We start from the raw sequence: 18,815 nt of genomic DNA, 5'->3' as shown, positions 1-18,815 counted from the left end.
TGCAAGGTCAACACTATTCTCACGAGGCACTATTCTCCTCATTCACTGTTATTTTCCCATGCGTCCCTGGTGAAGTTTTCCAGAGGCTGCTACGGATTGGAGGAAAAAGCAAATAGTTTTAAATCCAGCTCTCTTCTTGTGAAGGCAAACATTAAATAGATTTGCAGAAAATGTAAGGCAATGCTACTCTTCTAATGGCTCTTGTGGAAAATGTAATTAAGTTTCATTTTTAAAATGTCCTCTATGCTAAGAGGTCGTGAGTTTGTCATTGTTAAGTGAATATATTAAAATTTTCTGTTTTACTATCTAATATAGTAAATATGGACAGATATAGCCCATATAAACAAAAGCAACTCCTCAGTAATTTTTAAGAGTGTAAGGGGGTCCGGAGACCAAAACATTTGAGAACCTCTGGTACACACTCTGATGGAGTCCTTAGAGGAAGTACTTTTTAACACAAGTCTGCAAGACATTTTCTAAGGGTACTTCCTCCTGGGCTACCAGATTCTGCTCTGGCCCTTCCGGGGCAGGTCCCCTCTATGTTGGTGCGTGGGCCCTTGAGATAGCAATGAAAAGGTAGGTAGGTGAAGTGCATTAAAATAGCCTCACATTCTTTGCCACCTCCTCACTTCAAAAGGTGGAGGATACTTCCCTCTACTTAAATCTGGGTGGGACTTGTGCTCTGTTTTGATCACTAGGACATGGCAGAAGTGACGCTGTGTGACTGCCGGACAAGGCCTAACGAGGACTTTAGCTTCTACTCTCTCCCCTTATAGCCCAGACACCTCTGTGCTGTGAAAGTCACCCTGGAGAAAGGCCCAGGGCAATAGCCAGGCAACTCAACAGACAGCGTCTGCAGCGGGGCAGTAGAAAGCTGCCGAGGCCGCCCACGGAACTGTGGGAATTAGTACATAGTTGTTTCAAGGCTCTACATTTGGGGTGTTTCTTATGGAGCGATAGATAACCGACAGCGTTAGGGACCAGCTGGCTAGTCTCAAATGCAGAAATGTGTGTTCTCTCCCAGGCCAGGGTTCCTCAGTGTCAGCACTATTGACTCTTGGGACTGGACAGTTCTTGTGGGGAGCTGGCCTGTGCACTGCAGGATGCTTCGGAGCTAAATGTTAGGCACTAGATGTCAGTGTCACCAACTGTCCCTCCCATCCCCCACCCCGTCCCCCCAGGTCCCCAAATTGTGACCACCAAAAGTGTCTCCAGATTGTCAAATAGCCACTGGGAGACAAAATCACTGGGGGGTTTGAATCATCACCCCAGGCCAAATCTTTACGAAAATAAGAATCACCTGGGGGTGAATGTATGCTATTGTGATTTCTGGGGTAGGTGAAGATTGTGGTTAACAGTATAAGAATGCTCTTGCTTTACAAAGTGTTAAGAATTCAGTGATATATGGGAAAATTACTACTAAAGGATAATTAACAGTAATGTAATTTTTTGCAGCACTGGCAAAGAAGAAATGTTATCAATTCTGAGGGACAGCATTAAGGAGTGTATGAAGAGGTGTGGGAGTCATTCTTTTGGAGTGATGAAATGTTGTAAAACTGACTGAGGCGATGACAGCACCACTCTGTGATGAAAATGAGGGCCGCTGAGGGCACCATTTGAATGGCGTGTACCAAGCACGGGAAGATATAAATAACACTGGCAATCCAGGGGTGGAAGATGGACTGTGGTTCACAGGACAAATACGGGAAGCTTCTCTCAGGAACTACAACAATATATAAAGCTAATGCAGGGTGTTAGTAATTTCCCAGGGCGGGATGGGGGAAAAATACACCAAATGTAAGATATGGGCTACAGTTAGTAGTAATATTTTGACGACGCTCTTTCCAAGTTGCCCCACAAGGCCCTACCTGAGCGGTTCTCCCTCCCCCATGTCTTCAGCCCTTTAACCTCTTCTCTTCTCTCCCAGCTCACTAAGGCTCCAGTCACACTGGCTTCCTTGCTGTTCCTGCCAAGGGGCCTGTGTTCTCTTCTCTTTCTGGAATGTTCTTTTCCCAGATATTCACAAGATTAACTCCCTCACTTCCTCCAAGTCTGTTCAGTCCTCTTCCTCAGTGAGGCTTATCCTGACTCCGTTTAAACACAGCCGGTTGCTTTCCCTTTTCCCCCCCCCTTTTTCTTCTCTCTACCATTTACCATCATCTTCTCACATATAAACATTTTATTTACTATGTTGACTATTTGTTGCCCCCACCGTAGATTTAATATCTGTAAAGGTAGTGTTATTTGTTCTAGTCACTGATGTTTCCCAAACGCATAAAAATTTGAGACCCAGGGAAGTTATATGTGTTGGCCAATGCCCCTGAGCCAAAAAAGTGTTGGAGCAGTGATTTGAAACCCTAAGTTCTTTCCATATAGTTCTACTCCCCAATGACCAAAGAGTAGTGAACAGTTGAAAGGGTCTCAAAATTATTCCTGGTAGTAGCAGGATCCACCAAGTTATTACAGTCCTCTACTTCTATCCCATCTCAGGTCTCTGGTGGTGTCCCACTTCCCACCAGGGGAAGTCAAGACTGGCAATATTTGACCCTGAAACTAGGTCATTAACCAGGTCTCCAGTACCAGAGACAATGCCCTAGGACAAAATCCCCTTTTGTTAGGTTAGCCCATTGTTCCTCAGTTTGCTTTTAAAATTCAGTGTGAATGCCTGAAAGAAAAAGAAGAATTAGTAGTTGTAGTAGTGGTAGCAGTACTAGTAGCAGTCGTTAGTATTTGTAGGCCCAGGGCAAGCACCCAGCACTTTGTCAGTCTGGCTCTAATTACTTAAAGCTCACCTTCACACAATACATTCCTTACCATGGCCCTTGAACTCCACAGCCACGCAGCTCTCAAGGCCTTACACTCTGTACTTTAAACCTGCATTGCATTTTCTTGCCTCTTGAGGAGAGCAGGAAAACACTTCCTTCGGTTTCCAGTGTGGTTGAACCCTACACACTCTTCGGTGCAGAAACCAATGCCACCCTTCCCTGAAGACTTCTCTGGCCTCCATCGTCCCTTCCATATTTAACTGCTTCCATCTCAAAGTCCCCTCCAAGTGAGCTACGAATCATCAGGCCTAGGTTGGGGTGAGCGAGGGAGGCACTCGCCTCAGGCTCAAAATTTAAAGCGGCACAAAAACCAAAAAAAAAAAAAACAGTATTCAATAATATCTTCAAAGTCAAAAACAATGTAAAAAACCCATGTTAACAAAATAGCAGATTTGAAAGCAAACACAGGCTCCTCAGGACTGCGTCCCCTTCTCCCCGGGGACCCCATCTCCCTGGGGACTGCATGAACGCAAATGACATGCCACGCACTTCTTGCTGGTGCTGCACGGAAGCCCCAAGGCTAAGAACCTTGCGGGGAGCACCATCCGCTCCCGCCACGGCCTGCACCACGCGGCTGGGACCTGGAATCCGCGCTTTTGGACAAGACGTGCTTGCTTGTCGGGGGCCTCTGCGCCCGTGTGCACGCGTGCTTCGTGCTTCCAGTCTGGTTTCTCTTCCCAAGCATTGGCTCAGAGCGTGCGGCAAGAGCTCGGACTTCGCCCTTGAAAAGACGCGGTGCGGGGGTGCCGGCGCGGAGTGAGGCTCGACATTCCTTCTCCACAACCGGCAGAAGCGCCAACTCTTCCGGCGTCTTCCCGCCAGGGCAGGCACGCGCCACTCCAGCGAGGTCGCTGGGACTTGAGCCCACGCCACCAGACCCTTTAAATCTCCGCGGGACTCCCACGCGCTGCCGGCCCGGACGCGAGTAGGAACGCGCAGCGGGCGCGGCGGCCGGGACCCGGCGAAGGCGGCGACCGCGGAGGCACAGGCGACGCCGGGGACGTCCTGCCTCGCCCCGCCTCTTCTCTCCGGCCCCGGCCAATGGCCGCGCGCTCCGAGCCCTGGCCCCGCCCCTCCCCGCCTCCTCCGCCCCGCGGCTCCGCCCGGGCCGGTAATAATTAGGCTGAGGGCGGGGCTCCGGCGTCAGCGGCGGGCGCCGGCCAATCCCGACGCTCTCCTCCGCGGTCGCGTCACAGGCCGAACAACCAAACAGAAAAGTTTAATAAACAGCGGACGGAGGGGCCGGCGGCGGCGGGGCCGGAGCGAGCGGAGGTTCGGCGGCCTCACCTGTCCCTTTCACCGGCGGCGACCGGCGGCGGCGGGCAGCGCGGCAGGCGGAGAGAGCCGCCGCCAGGTGAGGAGCGCGGCTCGCGGGCCCCCGCGGCTCGGCGCCGCCCCTCCCCCTCCGCGCCCTGCCCCCACCCGGCCGCGCCGAGGCCGGGCCCGCCCCCGGCCCCTCCCGCGCGGGCGAGCCGGAAGCGGCGGCGGCGGCGCAGCAGGTGGCGGGCCCGGCGCTCGCGCGCGGCCGGCCGGGGCGTTGGCGGGCGGCGACCGGCTCCGCGGGATCGGGGCGCGGCGGGCGGGCTCGGGCGTCCTCCGCACCCCTCAGGCTCCCTCAGAAACGCGCCGGGCCCCCTCAGCCTCCGCGACCCTTCGACGCCCGCCGCCCCGACCCCGTTTCCAGCGCTGGGCCGGGGGCGCCCGCCGGCGCGTCCCTGTCGCGGGCGTCGGCGGCGTCCCCACCCGCCCGCCCCGAGCCCCTCTCTGGAATGTTTTTCCACCTGCCGGGGTGTCGGAAGCCCGCGGGGCGACGGGGCGGGCGCGCCAGGTGGCCTTCCGCCTGCGGGGGACGCGAGCGGGCTCGACCTCGCTCCGCGTTGGGCTTCCTCGCGGGTTCTGAATTTTCTCTCCTTCGGCTCCTTTGAAAATACTGTTTCCAAGTTTGAGCCCAGCCGCGTTCACTAGGGGAAGTCCGTAACAATACCTTCTTTGAGATGATTTAACTTTATGCCGAAATACTCTGCTCGCCACACGGTTAAAACACTGCGATTTTATCTTCACAACTAAAAAGTTGTTAGCAGTGTGAGGAAGTTAGGGTCTTAGCGTTACGTGCGGACTAGGATAAGTTGTTTGGTGGTTAAAAAAGCACCACCACCCAAACTGGGCGGTGTTCATGGTGTTGAGGATCTGAGGAAAAGTATTAAATTGGAAACTGGATTTTTAAAAAATGTAAAATGCCTTCAACTTTTACGGTTAGTTATGTAGTAATTGTATCGCCAATTTTAGAGCACTTGCCAAATTACTTAAAGTCTCCAGGATTTCAGGAGAAAATGTTCTTTTTCCTGAAAATGGGGACGTTTAAATTTCCAACACATGTTTTTAAAATATTTTGCTTTCACAGTCAGGATATATTTGAGGGAGGCAAGGATTACAAAGATACGGGAAGAAAATTTAGTGGGCGATGGATTTGTTTATTATCTGGATTGCAGGGATAACTTCTGGATTGCAGGGATAACTTCCGGATTGCATACGTATGTCAAAACTTAACAAATGTATATACCTTAAGTCTGTGCAGTTTTTTGTATGTCAGTTTTACTTCAGTGAAGTGTAAAAAACAAGTACCCAAAAGTATATTTAATACCTGCAAAAAATACAGCACAGAGTGATAAAACATAGTAAAAATTCATGATCCCTCCACCAAAACCAAGAACTAGAATGTGAACAAAAATTTGATCTACTTAATGGTTTTCTTACCTGTCCTACTAAGGTAATCATTTTCGTCTAGTGGTTTTGTATTTTATCATTCCCTTGCCTTTTTAAAAAATAATTTTATCACTATATTTATATGCCCAAGCAATGGGCATATAGTTTAGTTTTTCTTTTGAGCTTTACAGAAACAATACGTAGCTGTAGTTCATTCCTTTTCATAGCCGAATAATAGTTAATCTGTGAAAGCTCAAGGGCATTTAGGTTGCTTGTGGGTTATTTATTGTTTTTGTTTTGTTTTTATTTTGCTTTTAAAAATATTCATGTCTTGTTTGGCAAGAATTTTTCTGGGATAAATACTTAAAGTAGATTGCATTAGATTGTTTTAGGTGGCCACCAGTAAAGTGGCTTGAAATACTAGAAATAAAATGAATTTAAAAAATACAGAATTCTGTGTTACATTTAAAAGAGATTCATGGATGTAGCATGGGTGAGTGGTCCATAGTTGCTGAACATTTGCCTGAGAAACAGATTACTGTTAATTAGTATATAATTAATTTCTTCCTTTAAAATCACATTATAAAAAGACTGGCACTATTTACTATTTCCTTTTTAGTAAATATAGTAGAGAAAATACTTGATCAGATACAAAATAAATCACCTTCTGCTCCTCTCCCCAATCTATTGTGTAATCTCAGGTGAATGACTTAAAATTTCTCTTGTGCCTTAGCATGCTCAGGTGTTAGAAACCTGGCCATTATCCTATCAGTTTGCCCAGGCTTTAGTTAGGGGAGCACCTATCATATGGTGGCACCTTTAAGAGAAAGGATTTGGACCAAGATGTTACTCTGTGGAATAACGTTGCGTGTGTCCTTTGGAACGTTTTCAGAGAAAGACGTGGTGGGCTTCCAGGATGTGTTACCCACACATTTAAGTATTTTTTGCTTTAGTTAGGAATAGCCCAAGGTGTGCTTCCAGAGAGATCTATTTTGTCTTGTTAACAGCAATGCAGTGACAAATTAGGTACAAGTATTTAATTTCCTGAAGATGTGAAGATTAGAAGATGTGCATATAATACATGTATATGAGATATGTTTGGCTTTGGATAACCTGTTTTTATTTGAAGGCATGTAGTAGAGATAGTTTAATTACAAAGAAGATGTTTTGTTAGGGCTATGTAATCCTGTTTTTTAAAAATGCAATTTTCTGTTTAGATTTTAAGAATAATTATTTTATTTTTCAAACTTCCAAAGGAATAATAGAACATTATTTTAAAAAGCCACTCATTACACACCAGAAATAATCCTTGTTGACCTTTTCGCAGATGGACCTATGGTATTTATGTATGTATTCATCATATTCTAAACATTTAATGTTGAATTCTGCACGCTGTTAACACTGGCTCTCTCTTCAAGATTTATTCCCAATGTGACCACATTTTACATAAAGTGGGATAGTAGTCATTTAACTTGTATCTGTGCTTCAACCTTTGCTCCCTTATGGTCTGCTCTAGCTGCTCCTGTGGCTAATAACTATTTATAGGTGCAAATTAGATTACTCTGTTCCCAGGCTCAAAACCTCCAGCGGCTTACAGTATACAAGATAAAATTAAGACTTTTTTATGGTTTATGATACCAGCAATGTCCAGTAGAAATATGAGGCAAGTTACAAATGGGAGCCACATAAATAATTTTATATTTTCTGACAGCCACATTACAAAAAATAAGAGAAACAGGTGAAATTTATTCTATTTAGCCCAAAATATTATCATTTCAGCATGTGATCAGTTTAAGAAATTATTATTAGGATATTTTAATTTCCTTTTTTATGACTGTCTTTACAATTCAGTGTATCTTTTCCAATTAGGTACATCTCATTTTGTTGGTTTCAGGTACTCGGTAGCCACGTGTAGCAACCACCTTATTGCAAGGGCTTATCCTAGACGATCTGGCCCTGCCTACCTCATAGACTTATCTCCTGCCCTTCTCCCCTTACTCAAGCACCTCCAGCAACTCAGGCTTTTTGAGGATTTTTCAGCATGCCAAGCGTATTTACTTAAAGATGCTATTCCCTCTGCTTAGATCAGCAAATAAGATTTCTCTTCAGATGTTACCCCCTCCTAAATGCCCTCATTGACCACCGTCACTAACCACCATATTATCCCGCTTTGTATGGTCTTAGAACCTATCATCTACCGAAATTATATAATATATATTATATAAATATAATAAAAGCGAAATTATTTCATGTCGCTTTTGTCTGTCTCCCCTCTTGAATGTAAACTCCATGAAGACAAGTATTTCCTCATGTTTATCACTACATCCCCATGTATTAAAAAGTGATCTTGGTATAAATGCAAGAATGTCCTTTGAACTAGAACCATAAGCGTCACTATTGCAGGTTAGTGGGAGTATGAGTAGCATGGGAAAAATACAATGAATGCAACCTCTGAATTATAGTTAACAGCAATACTGTAATATTCTTGCATCAGTGCCAGAAACGTACAGTGTTAATAGGTGGTATGGAAAAAATATGCCAAATGTTCGCTGTGGACCATAGTTAGTGGTCTGATATTATTTCATATCTGTAATAAATGTTCCACAGTGGTGTAATATGTTGGTGAAAGCGTGCTGTATTGAAATTCTGCACATGTGTATGATTGTAAGTTCACAACTTCTGTAATAAAAATACATATTTTTAAAGTGATCTTTAAAGATAACATAGTATTTGTCATATAAAAGAAATACATAATTAGTCACCTTTTATGTATAACCTGTATTTATCTTTTTTTCCTGTTATAAATGGTGTGGTGAAGATCATCTTAAGAACTAAACTGTTGTATGTATTTCTCGTTATTTCTTTAGGGTTTACTCTCAGTCATAGAATTCCTGAGTCAAGACTTAACAAACATCTTTTAAGTCTTTTAATTAAAAGTATTACCAAATGGTCTTTCTTAAAAGCTTGGCAAACATTACAGTATAAAGTTTGACAAGCCACTATAAAGTTTGATAAAAAATATGAGAAAATTTACATTTCCTCCATTTTCTTTACCAAAACTGGATTAATTTACCTATCTCTGTCCCTCCCTCCCTTCCTTCCCATTTCATAGGATTTATTATGCATTTCTTTGATTAGTTAAGATGATAAATAGTTAGGGATATTGGACATTGGGTTTTTTTGCCCATTTTGGAGGTGGGTGTTTTATATTTACAATACCCTTTTTTGTGTTTTGTAGATTTCGTACGGCAACCCTTTGTCATTTACCTCAAATATTTTTCTGGGCTCTTCATTTGCCCTTTATTTGCTTACCGTGTTGTAGTTTTAATTGAAAAAAAAAAAACTAGAAGCTAAAGGTTTACAGTAAAATCATGCAAAAGGATCAGAGTCCCCGCATACCACCCACCACCACCTGTTTTCCTTTTTATTAACATCTTTCATTAGTGTGGAACCTTTGTTATAATGGATAAAACGATATAATTACACTATTAACTATAGTCCATAGTTCACAATAGAGTTCACTCTTTGTGTTGTACAGTTCTGTGTTATGTTTTTTTTGTGTGTGTGTCTTTTTAACTTTATGAAGAAGTTTTAGATTACAGAAAAGTTACATAAAAAATGAAGAGGATTCCCATATATCCCACCCCTCCCCCTCTCACTTTTTCCCCCATTAATAACATCTTACAGTAGTGTGGTACATTTGGTACAATTAATGAACAAATATTGAAGCATTGCTGCTAACCATGATCTATAGTTTACATTATGGTTTACATTTTACATCATACAATTTTATAGGTTTTGACAGAATGGGTAATGGCTAGTATCCATCATTGCAATTATATTATGTTTTCCACTGTTAACTCTAGGGATTATAATATGCATCTTTAGTTTTTAATTTATCTCAATCTACTTGGAATTGTTATCATACCAATTTGGGTATAAGAACCTTACAATGGTATCATTTCATTTATCCCTCATTTGTTATTGCTATCTTATATTTTAATTCTATATATTTTATAAACCCTATGGTACAATATTACTACTTTTGTTTTAAATGGTCAGTTATTTTCTGAGTAAATTAAAATGTGCTATATTATGCTTACTCATGTGTTTACCATTTCTGGTGCTCTTCATTTAGTACTATAGATTTGAGTTTCCATTTGGTATTGCTTTCCTTCAGCCTTATTTATAGTGTAAGTTTATTAGTGGTGTGTTCTTTCAGCTTTCTTTTGTCTGAAAAGTTTTTATTCTGCATTTATTTTTTCATTTGTTTATATTAGAGATGTTGCAGTTCCATAGAAAAATCATGCAGAAAATACAGTTCCTGTAAACCCCAGACCTCACACACAGTTGTCCCTATTATAAACAGCCTGCATTAGTGTGGGTGGTACCTTTGTTACAGTTGATGAAACAATATGATTATACTATTAACTGTAGTCCATAGTTTACACTAGGCTTCACTGTGTTGTACAGTCATAGGTTTTTAAATTTTTATTCTTCTAATATATATAACCTAAAATTTCTCCCTTTTAACTACATTCACACATATAATTCAGTGGGTCTTAATTACATTCACAGTGTTGCACTACTAGTAGTGTTTTTTTAAAACATGCATGAGTTTACCTTAAGAAAACTAGGTTAAATAATTTCCTCTTATGGTTTCTCCTTCACTTTTTTTTTTAATTAAAGATTTATTTTATTTGTTTCTCTCCACCCCTCCGTTGTTTGAATTGCTGTGTTTGTTGTGTGCTCGTCTTTTTAGGAGGCACTGGGAACTGAACCTAGGACCTCTTATGTGGGAGGGAGGTGCCTAATTGCTTAAGCTACCTCCTCTCCCTGCTTTGTTGTGTGTCTCATTATGTTTTCCTTGTGTCTCTTGTTGCATCATCTTGTTGCATCAGCTTGCTACGCCTGCCCATTGTGGCAGCTTACTGTCTAGCTCATCTTCTTTCGGAGGCACTGGGAACCAAACCTGGGACCTCCCATGTAGTAGGCAGAAACTCAGTCGCTTAGGTCACATCCACTTCCTTCAGTTCTATTTTTAAAGAATTCTCATACAGAGATAACTCTTTTCTTCTAGTTCTTTCATAGTTTTATTTTTCACATCTTCTGTTCATCTGGAATTTATTTTGACATAGGAGTCAAGTAAATAACTTTGCTTATTTTTCCTAGTTAACCAGTTTTTCAGTCCTATTAAAGTAAAATAAAAATTGCTCATTTTTTTCTTGATGCTTTAAAATAAAGCTACCTTTATAATACTGAATATATATATACTTCATTTGTTTTAGCTTTTCATTCAATCCCAGGCATTGGCCACCCCATACATGGTTTAGCAACTGGGTATTTTATATATTAAAATAATAGATTTTATTATTTGTTACTATAAGTCTTCAGCCTTTCTCCCTCCATCCCCCAAAATTATTGGTTATTGCTTTGTTAGTCCTCATGTTTTTTAGTTGTTTTTTGGGGGTTTCAGGTCATTTTTTATTTGAATATTTAAACTGATTTGTGTTCTCTAATTTCTTGTTTTATATTATGTAATGAAAAAAATAATGCCATTAAGCTTTCTTAGAATAGTTTTAACTGTATGCCTTAAATTTTAATGTGTATTATTTTCTTTACATATATATTTAAAACCCTGGCAATTTTCATTCTTTCAAGTATTTTAAGCACCTTTGTTCCATGTTGGTTTTGTGCCCAGTGCTGAGGATACAATTAGGAACAAGTCAAGGTCTTTGCCTTCATGGAGTTGATAGTCTATTGGTAAAGACCAGCAGTTAACAAACAGATAAAGAATTTTCAGTATGACAAGTGCTCAGAAGGGGAGATACACGGTGTGCTGATAGAGATTAGAGGGTGCTAATTGGGTGTTCTGAGAATCTCTCTCAGCATGTAACATTTAAACTTAGTTGTGGTGCCAAGGTGAGGTTGACTTCCCAATCTGTCAGAATATTTTCTTTTTTTTTTTAATTGACCAGAGTTTTTTTTTTTTAAGTTCTGTAAAAAGTGCCTTGCAAACAGTATTAAACCCTTCTCCCATTTTCCAATCAGGTTACTGCCCCAAAGCTATCCTGTATATAAATTTTTGATTCTGAGCACTAAAAATCAAGATGCTCCGGGAAAAGTTTCTCACATGAAGGAAAGTGCTAGCATAAAGGGGACATAAAGTGCTTGGTTGGAGTTTGAATCGAACAGGTCAGAATGACTGGAATTCACTAAGTGAGGATAGTGGCACAAATTAGTTTCAATACCAGACTTCTATTTGGGAGACTTAATTTCCAAGTGGTTGGGCTACTTCTCCTGCCTCCAATCCAGTTTAGATTTTGTGATCCAAGTAAGTCTCCTACATATAACTTAGATTACTTTACTTCTTTTGTGATTTCCTTCATTATTTCTACTCTATGTTTATTTTTCCCTGCTCACGACGTTTTCATATACTGTTCTTTTGCTTCATTGTGGTTTCTTTAGGGAAATCCTGTCTTATGTTGTCAAAATAGGTTAGTTTCTCCTGTTGGCTATATGTGCTCATTTCATATCGGGCATTTCTTTGTGACACTTCTGACAAGTACAATTTATTAACTGTGTATGGTGTGTTTTAGTGTCTATTTCTTCCCATAAAATTATGCTTTATAATATGATAGCACATGTGGCTAGTGGCTGTTGTGTTGGATAGCAGAGATAGAGAGTCTTCTGCAATGATAGAAATTTATTTAATTTAAATAGCAATATGGCTGACTACTTTTTGTTTAAGGAGGTACCAGGGATCAAACCCAGGACCTCCTACATGGGAAGCAGATGCTCAACCACTTGTGCTACATCCATTCCCCAGCTACCATTTTTTTAAAATTTAAATTTACCTAGCCACATCTGGCTATTGGAATGCAGCAAGTCTGAATTGAGATCTGCTATAAGCTTAAAATATAAGCTGGATTTGTAGTACCAGAAAGATTTTTTAAATCTCAATTTAAAAAATATTGATTACATATTGAAGTGATGATAGTTTGGATGTGTGTGTTAAGCAAGTGAAATTAATTTTAATAGTGTACTTTGTTTTAATGTGGCTACTAGAAAATCTTTTTAAATTATGTGTGGCTCCCATCATATTCCTATTGGACAGTGATGGTCTGGCTCCAGATTTTAAGATTTCTACGGTGATGGGAACTGTGTCCATTTTTTTTTACCACTGCATCCATCCATGGCAACGTGTAGAACCTGGCACATAGTCGGTTTTCAAAGGTTTGTTGAATGAATAAACTGAATAACTTTGAATGTTGTATAATTATCAGAGAATGTTACCTATTCAACCTTTGCTTTTCAGAATTGTTGGATTTTGTGTCTGTGTGTGACCTATAATGATTTTGTTTTAAATCTTCCATGACTGTTGGGAAAATAAGATTTTCTTTTCTTTTGGTAGCTATATAAAAAATTAACTTTATTAAACAATTGATTTGCCTTTTATTTATTTTTTGCTAAGGAGAGAGAGGGCATTTAAGGCCTGCCAATTCTGTTTTCTGTCCATGTCTCTGTTTAGAAGTTTATTTAGATGAGCATAGTATGCTATTAGCACTTGAGAATTTATGATTATTAAATCTTAATAGTTGAAGACTGAATGCATTTTCCCTTACTTGCACTTTGGTCTAGAGATTGTGATCCCTGTTTCTTTTTCTTTTGAATTTGCATGTACTGGTGTGTGGGAGGGGGAAGGAGTGAGCATATGGGAATCCCTTATATTTTTTTTATGTAACATTTATGTAATATAAAGCTTCTTTGAAAATAAAAAAAGATAATTTAAAACAAAAAAATTTGCATGTACTGGTAACTTTGCTTATCACTTTAGACCTAAAACAAAGAGATTTATTATAGTCTCTTATAGAAAGTTATCTTTTCTGTTAACTTGGTTTAGGCTTTCTTATCTGTAAGTTTTATGTCCAGTGTTTTGCTGAATAGAACATTAGCACCACACCCCCCTCATAGTTTTTTTCCCTAATAAGTTATAAGATATTTGTCAGGGGTTGTTGCATACTTTAAAATAGAGTACATACCTCACTACTGTAGGCAGTGGGTACTTGTCAGGGAAATAATTTTTTGAATCTTTTTTTTTTTTCATTGGACAGTGATTTTCAAACTTTATTCTTATATCCTTAGTGACCCCAGTCATGTTTTGCTTATGTCAGGGTGTCCTTTCATCTGCTACTGCAAAAACCAGTGGTGCCCATGGAGAGAATATCAGGATTAACTTCTGTTGTATAAAAAACAGTTTGAGTTTAGTCTGAGTCAAAATTCTAACCAATTTTCTTTTTTACTCTGCTCTGTACATTTTCAAAAGTAGTTCCTAAAACTCTAGATCAGGGGTTGGTAATGGTTTTTTGTTCCAGGGACCGCTTTACCAGTCAGGTGAAAACCACAGACCCCTTACTAAGTCCACACTATGCTATGTGCTATTTAATATGTCACCAACACATCTCCACAAGAATAATTTTTTTTTTAATAATTTCATTCAAGCTCACAGACTCCTGGTTAAGAACCCCTGCTCTAGATATTGATTCTTTATGTAGGGTGTTTTTAATCAAAAGTGAAGTGGGACCAAGTTGTTCAGTGGTTTATTCTCTTCTAAATTTAACGCTGATAGTTTTGAGAAAATCTCAAGGCTCCCACAAATAAAATACGGTACATCTTTTGAATACTTGGTATTTAGAAAGTGTCCCATGCAATCAGGGAGCTTTTGAGCTTTTGTGAGCTCCTTGTTCCCATGAAGCAATATTGTTTTCATATAATCTTGGTTGTAAGTTTTATTGTTGTGATACTGCTTTCCTTCTCATTTAGAAATGGAATAAAATATTCTTAATTTGAACCTGTGTGCCACCTAAAAATTATTTTATCACCCTGATGTGCTTTCAAGTAGGTCCTGAAGATTTTTGAACAAACTAGAATAGTCCACGGTCCTTTCCTGTATTCTCTTAGTTATATATTGAGAATGGTCTTGGTGTTATATTAATGGATGTAATATGTGTCTGTTTCAAACAAACTTTGAAGTGAAAGACTGATGACAGAGCAAAGGTTTATTTGGTTCCCATAACTAGCAGTTTCATGCTTGCCAAATTTTAAGGTTAAAATATTTGCTATCTATTTTTCTGTAACCCTGTAAAATTTTTGACCATCCACAACTTGTTTCCCTCAAGTCTTAGGCTGTAATTCACTTAATTATTTTTGCTGTACCTCTTCTGCTTCCAGTGTTCTTTTGCAAGAGTGCCCACGCACTGGGAAGAAAACCTGAACCTGACTTGTGAAGTGCTGGGCATTCAAAGCAGTGAATCCTTGCAAAGGATCTTGGGACTAGACCTCTGTGAATTGGCTCTTTCAATTTGTCCACTTAAAGGGCATAATAGATTATGCAGCTGTTTGGGCTTCTAAAGGGTATTGCTCCATATTCATGTCTAGTTGCAATTATGTGAATTTTCAGTTTGTTACAAAGACTTCTCTTTGTATTTTAAAAAAAGTTTGTTGCCTTTGTGGTCTAATATAAATTTTCTTTGAGGAAAAATGCAAGAATTAGAGCTTTGAAAACTAAATTTAAATTAAAATTTATTTTCTATATGTCTATTGAAAGGATATTTTTAAAAGAACCCATTCTAATTTGCTTTTTATTTTATTTTTTAATGAATCACAGACATTATTTTTGGTGAGGTGTAAATAATACTTAAAACAATTTAAATGCTGTCGAATCAATTAGTTAATGATTAATGTTAGAGTAATAGTGGATGGGCCAAGCTCCTGAAGCCTGTGCTGTTCTATAAAACATATGAACATAGAGAGTAAATACAATAACAAAGAGTAATGTATAAAGTGAAAGTAAGAATTTTAATTTTGAAAAATGAGAGCGCCTCTAATTCTTGAGGATATCAGTGGTAAAATGTCATTTAAGTGTCTCAGTGAATTCTTTAAAAGGAACTGTACCCTTCATTTGCACCTTACAGTGCCCGTTCTACCTTGAGGTATTTGCCTAAGTAGGTGCAAAATAGTTTCTACCCTTCTTTTTAAAAACTACAAAAAAAAAAAATTCTCCATTCTTCCTAAACTGTGTACCTGAACATGTCATTAGAACAAGTTGGCTTTTCTTTCTAAATCTTAGTTGGCAATGTAAGCATTAGCCTTGGCAAAACATTCCCAGGTCACACCTGTTAAAATGTGGTAATAAATACTTCTGCCTTGTTTTTTTTCTTCAGTTTTAACTAGAGATTTTAATCTTTGGTGTCTGAAAATTTTACTCCATTCTAATGATATTGAAAACCTAAGTGTTAGTGAATTTTAATGATAGCTTGGAAATGAATCGTTTGCTTTCAGTATTTTAGTGCTCTATATTTTCACTTAAGTTATGGTCTTATTCTCTTTAATCTTAGAAAAAAAAGTTGTTTACTCAGCAGGATTTGCAGTGGGTTTTATGTTGTCATTTATAAGTTTTCAGGCAAAATGTGAACTCTATTGAAAAAGGAGTCTTTAAAGCATAACTGTCTTCATGGCTTTGTGAAAAAATATCAAAGGATTCATACTTAAGGCATTATATTTTAAATCGTTAGTGAGCTGCTTTTCTAAATTTTCATTGATGTTACTTAGTTTTTTTTTTAATTTTCACCTAGACAAAAGAATAAGCAAATAGTATATGATGGGAAAACTGAAACCTTACCTACTGTTTCTTTAAGAAACCAGCTTATCCAGGAGGTTTTAGTATGTTTAACCTAACCTGCTAGCAAGGAAAAGTTCTTTAAAATAATGGATATTAGCTGTGTCCAATCACAATTATTGGTTTCACCAAAAGGGAGGAGATTTCACTCTTCAGCCACTAGAATTGGAGAAGGTGGAGCTTGTTACTCAGGTTTGGTTGCTTCGGAGTACAGCTTCAAGTGAAGTTAATCTGAGGTGAAGCAAGCAGAAAATTGTGGAGGTTTTGTTGGTAGGATTTTTGTTCTAATCTTTTAATGATCCTTTATTTTACACTTTTGCTCCTTTATGCTTCTGTGTATGCCACGTTTTGTCATTGTTTCTATTTTCTGATGCAAACTGAACATTAAAATTAAGCAGGGAAGCAGAACAAAAGGGCTGTTTGGACAGGAAATAGGTGTTAAGAAAATCAAACTTGACTTTCTTTTATCATCATTTTTAGTTCAGAATTTGAGTGACATTAAAAATTTTTGGATCAAAATAATCTCCAATAACAGGTTTTTCTCTTGGATTGAATGTTTGAACAGTCATTTGTCAGTTTTTATAAATGACATTTTGAGGAGGTCTATTTGGTATGTCATTTTTCTTAAACTTATGCTTTTAAGTAGCGAAATGAGAGATAAGTGCAGTAGGTTTAAATTTGTTCTTTTTAAAGATTTGAAATACCAGCTATTTAATTTTTTTTTTGCCCCTGCCCCCGCTTTAATTTCAATTTAATATATTTTAAATTTAGTACTTGTTGACATTTTTAATATGCTTATAATTTCAGCTGTGTTTTTTTAAAGGTCATTGATTCTTTTGTGTAGAACAAAGTAAAACTGCTTTTTTTTTCTTTCATTCAAACTATTGATTTCTTTCAAAGGTGGATATAAGTAACTAACACACTTTTGAAACAGGAAATGAATGGATTTATAAGTTTTAAAAGCTGTAGGTGGTAGGCTACCAAAACTTTAAAAACTAAGTATCTGTGAATCTGTTGACATTTCTTATTCATAATTATAGTGTGTTTCAGTACTAGAATTTTTCTTTAGAGACTTTTCTTTATATTGTTGCCCTTTTGTTCTGATAGAAATTAAGGTATAAAGTTGTTCATTTGAATAATTGGCCCGCTGCCAGCTAAGCATTTTAGCTAGTGTTTTTATATTTGTTTTGTTGCTACTTGTTCCAGAGCATACAGAAGTTTTAAACTTAGTGCTTTCCTGCCATATGTATTATTTAAACGATATAATAAAACCAAGAAATATCACCGGGAGTTCCTCAAGATCATTGCATGATAGTGTCATTTTCCCCCTCTTCCCACCTTTTCTATCATATTGCATTTTTTCTGTAATTGTGAATCAGGTTTTTTTCCTTCATTTAACTGTGTGATTTGTTGCTACAAAGTTGGTACTTTAGTAGCTATATAATTCTCTTAAATTGATGGATCTTAGTTTATCTGATCTTTTTGTCTGTTCTACATTTAGCATTTAGGTTGCTTTTCATTTGCCACCATTTTAAATGGTATTGTTTTGAATTGACTTCTGTTTGTAGCTTTTTTTTTTGAGGTATCAAAGGGCTGGGGATTGAAACCAGGACCTCATACCTTGTATGTGGGAAGCCAGCACTCAACGACTGAGCCACATTGTCTTCCCTGAGTTGGTTTTCTTGTTTGTTCAGCATGTTGGTTGTTCTTGGTTTTTTCAGGAGGCATCAGGATCTGAACCTGGGACCTCCATGTGGGAGGTGGGCACTCAACTGCTTGAGCCTCATCCGCTTCTGTATGTAACTTTAAAAAAAAATTTTTTTTTTCTTTTACAGATTTATTTCTTTTTGAAAAATCCCATGGGCCTACTAGATCAAAGAGTATGAACACTTCTATGGCCAAGTTGCTTTTTAAAATGTTTGTAACAATTTATTGTGCCATTAGGATGTGTTTCACAGTTTCTCTAATGGGTAACCCCTTGAGTTTTCTGTTAAAAGTGTGTCTCTGAAACTCTGACTTGTTGGTTGGTTTTTGCCTAATGTAATAGTCTATTTTTTTTGTCTTTTTTTTAATTTTATTTTTTATTTATTTATATTATATCTCCCCCTCCCCCCCCAGTTGTCTGTTCTCTGTGTCTATCTGCTGCATGTTCTTCTTTGTCCGCTTCTTTGTCAGCGGCACGGGAATCTGTGTTTCTTTTTGTTGTGTCAGCTCTCTGTGTGGGCGGCGTCATTCTTAGGCAGGCTGCACTTTTCTTTCCCACTGGGCAGCTCTCCTTACGGGGTGCACTCCTTGTGCGCGGGGTTCCCCTATGCGGGGACACCCCCGCTTGGCAGGGCACTCCTTGCACTGCGCATCAGTACTGCACATGGGCCAGCTCCACACGGGTCAAGGAGGCCTGGGGTTTGAACCGTGGACCTCCCATGTGGTAGGCGGACGCCCTAACCACTGGGCCAAGTCCACTTCCCCCTAATAGCCTATTTTAAACTCCGTTTTCCAAGATGTAGATGAATTTTCTGGACATTAAAATCAGCTGAAGGAAACTGGAAAATTTTACCCACTTATGCGAGCAATTATATCTTTGATGAATATTGTATTTGTTATATGCT

The 18,815-nt window shown here is 39.1% G+C and overlaps 1 protein-coding gene across 5 annotated transcripts in view; it reads left to right on the top strand.

Moving 5' to 3' along the window:
• Positions 1–4,035: 4,035 nt before the first annotated feature.
• The window catches only part of ZFAND6 (zinc finger AN1-type containing 6), a 76,749-nt gene continuing 61,969 nt past the window's right edge, over positions 4,036–18,815 (top strand). The window contains exon 1 of one of the 5 annotated variants that reach the window (XM_058294761.2): positions 4,036–4,179. The gene's annotated coding sequence lies outside the window, so the exon portion shown is untranslated. Of the gene's footprint in view, positions 4,180–16,398; positions 16,477–18,815 lie in introns of those variants that run through there. The other 4 variants (XM_058294763.2, XM_058294762.2, XM_004480674.3 and 1 more) reach the window with 4 other exon arrangements.

This window comes from Dasypus novemcinctus, chromosome 3 (genome assembly GCF_030445035.2).
Source record: "Dasypus novemcinctus isolate mDasNov1 chromosome 3, mDasNov1.1.hap2, whole genome shotgun sequence".
NCBI lineage: Eukaryota > Metazoa > Chordata > Mammalia > Cingulata > Dasypodidae > Dasypus > Dasypus novemcinctus.
This window is presented reverse-complemented; position numbering and strand designations above follow the sequence as displayed.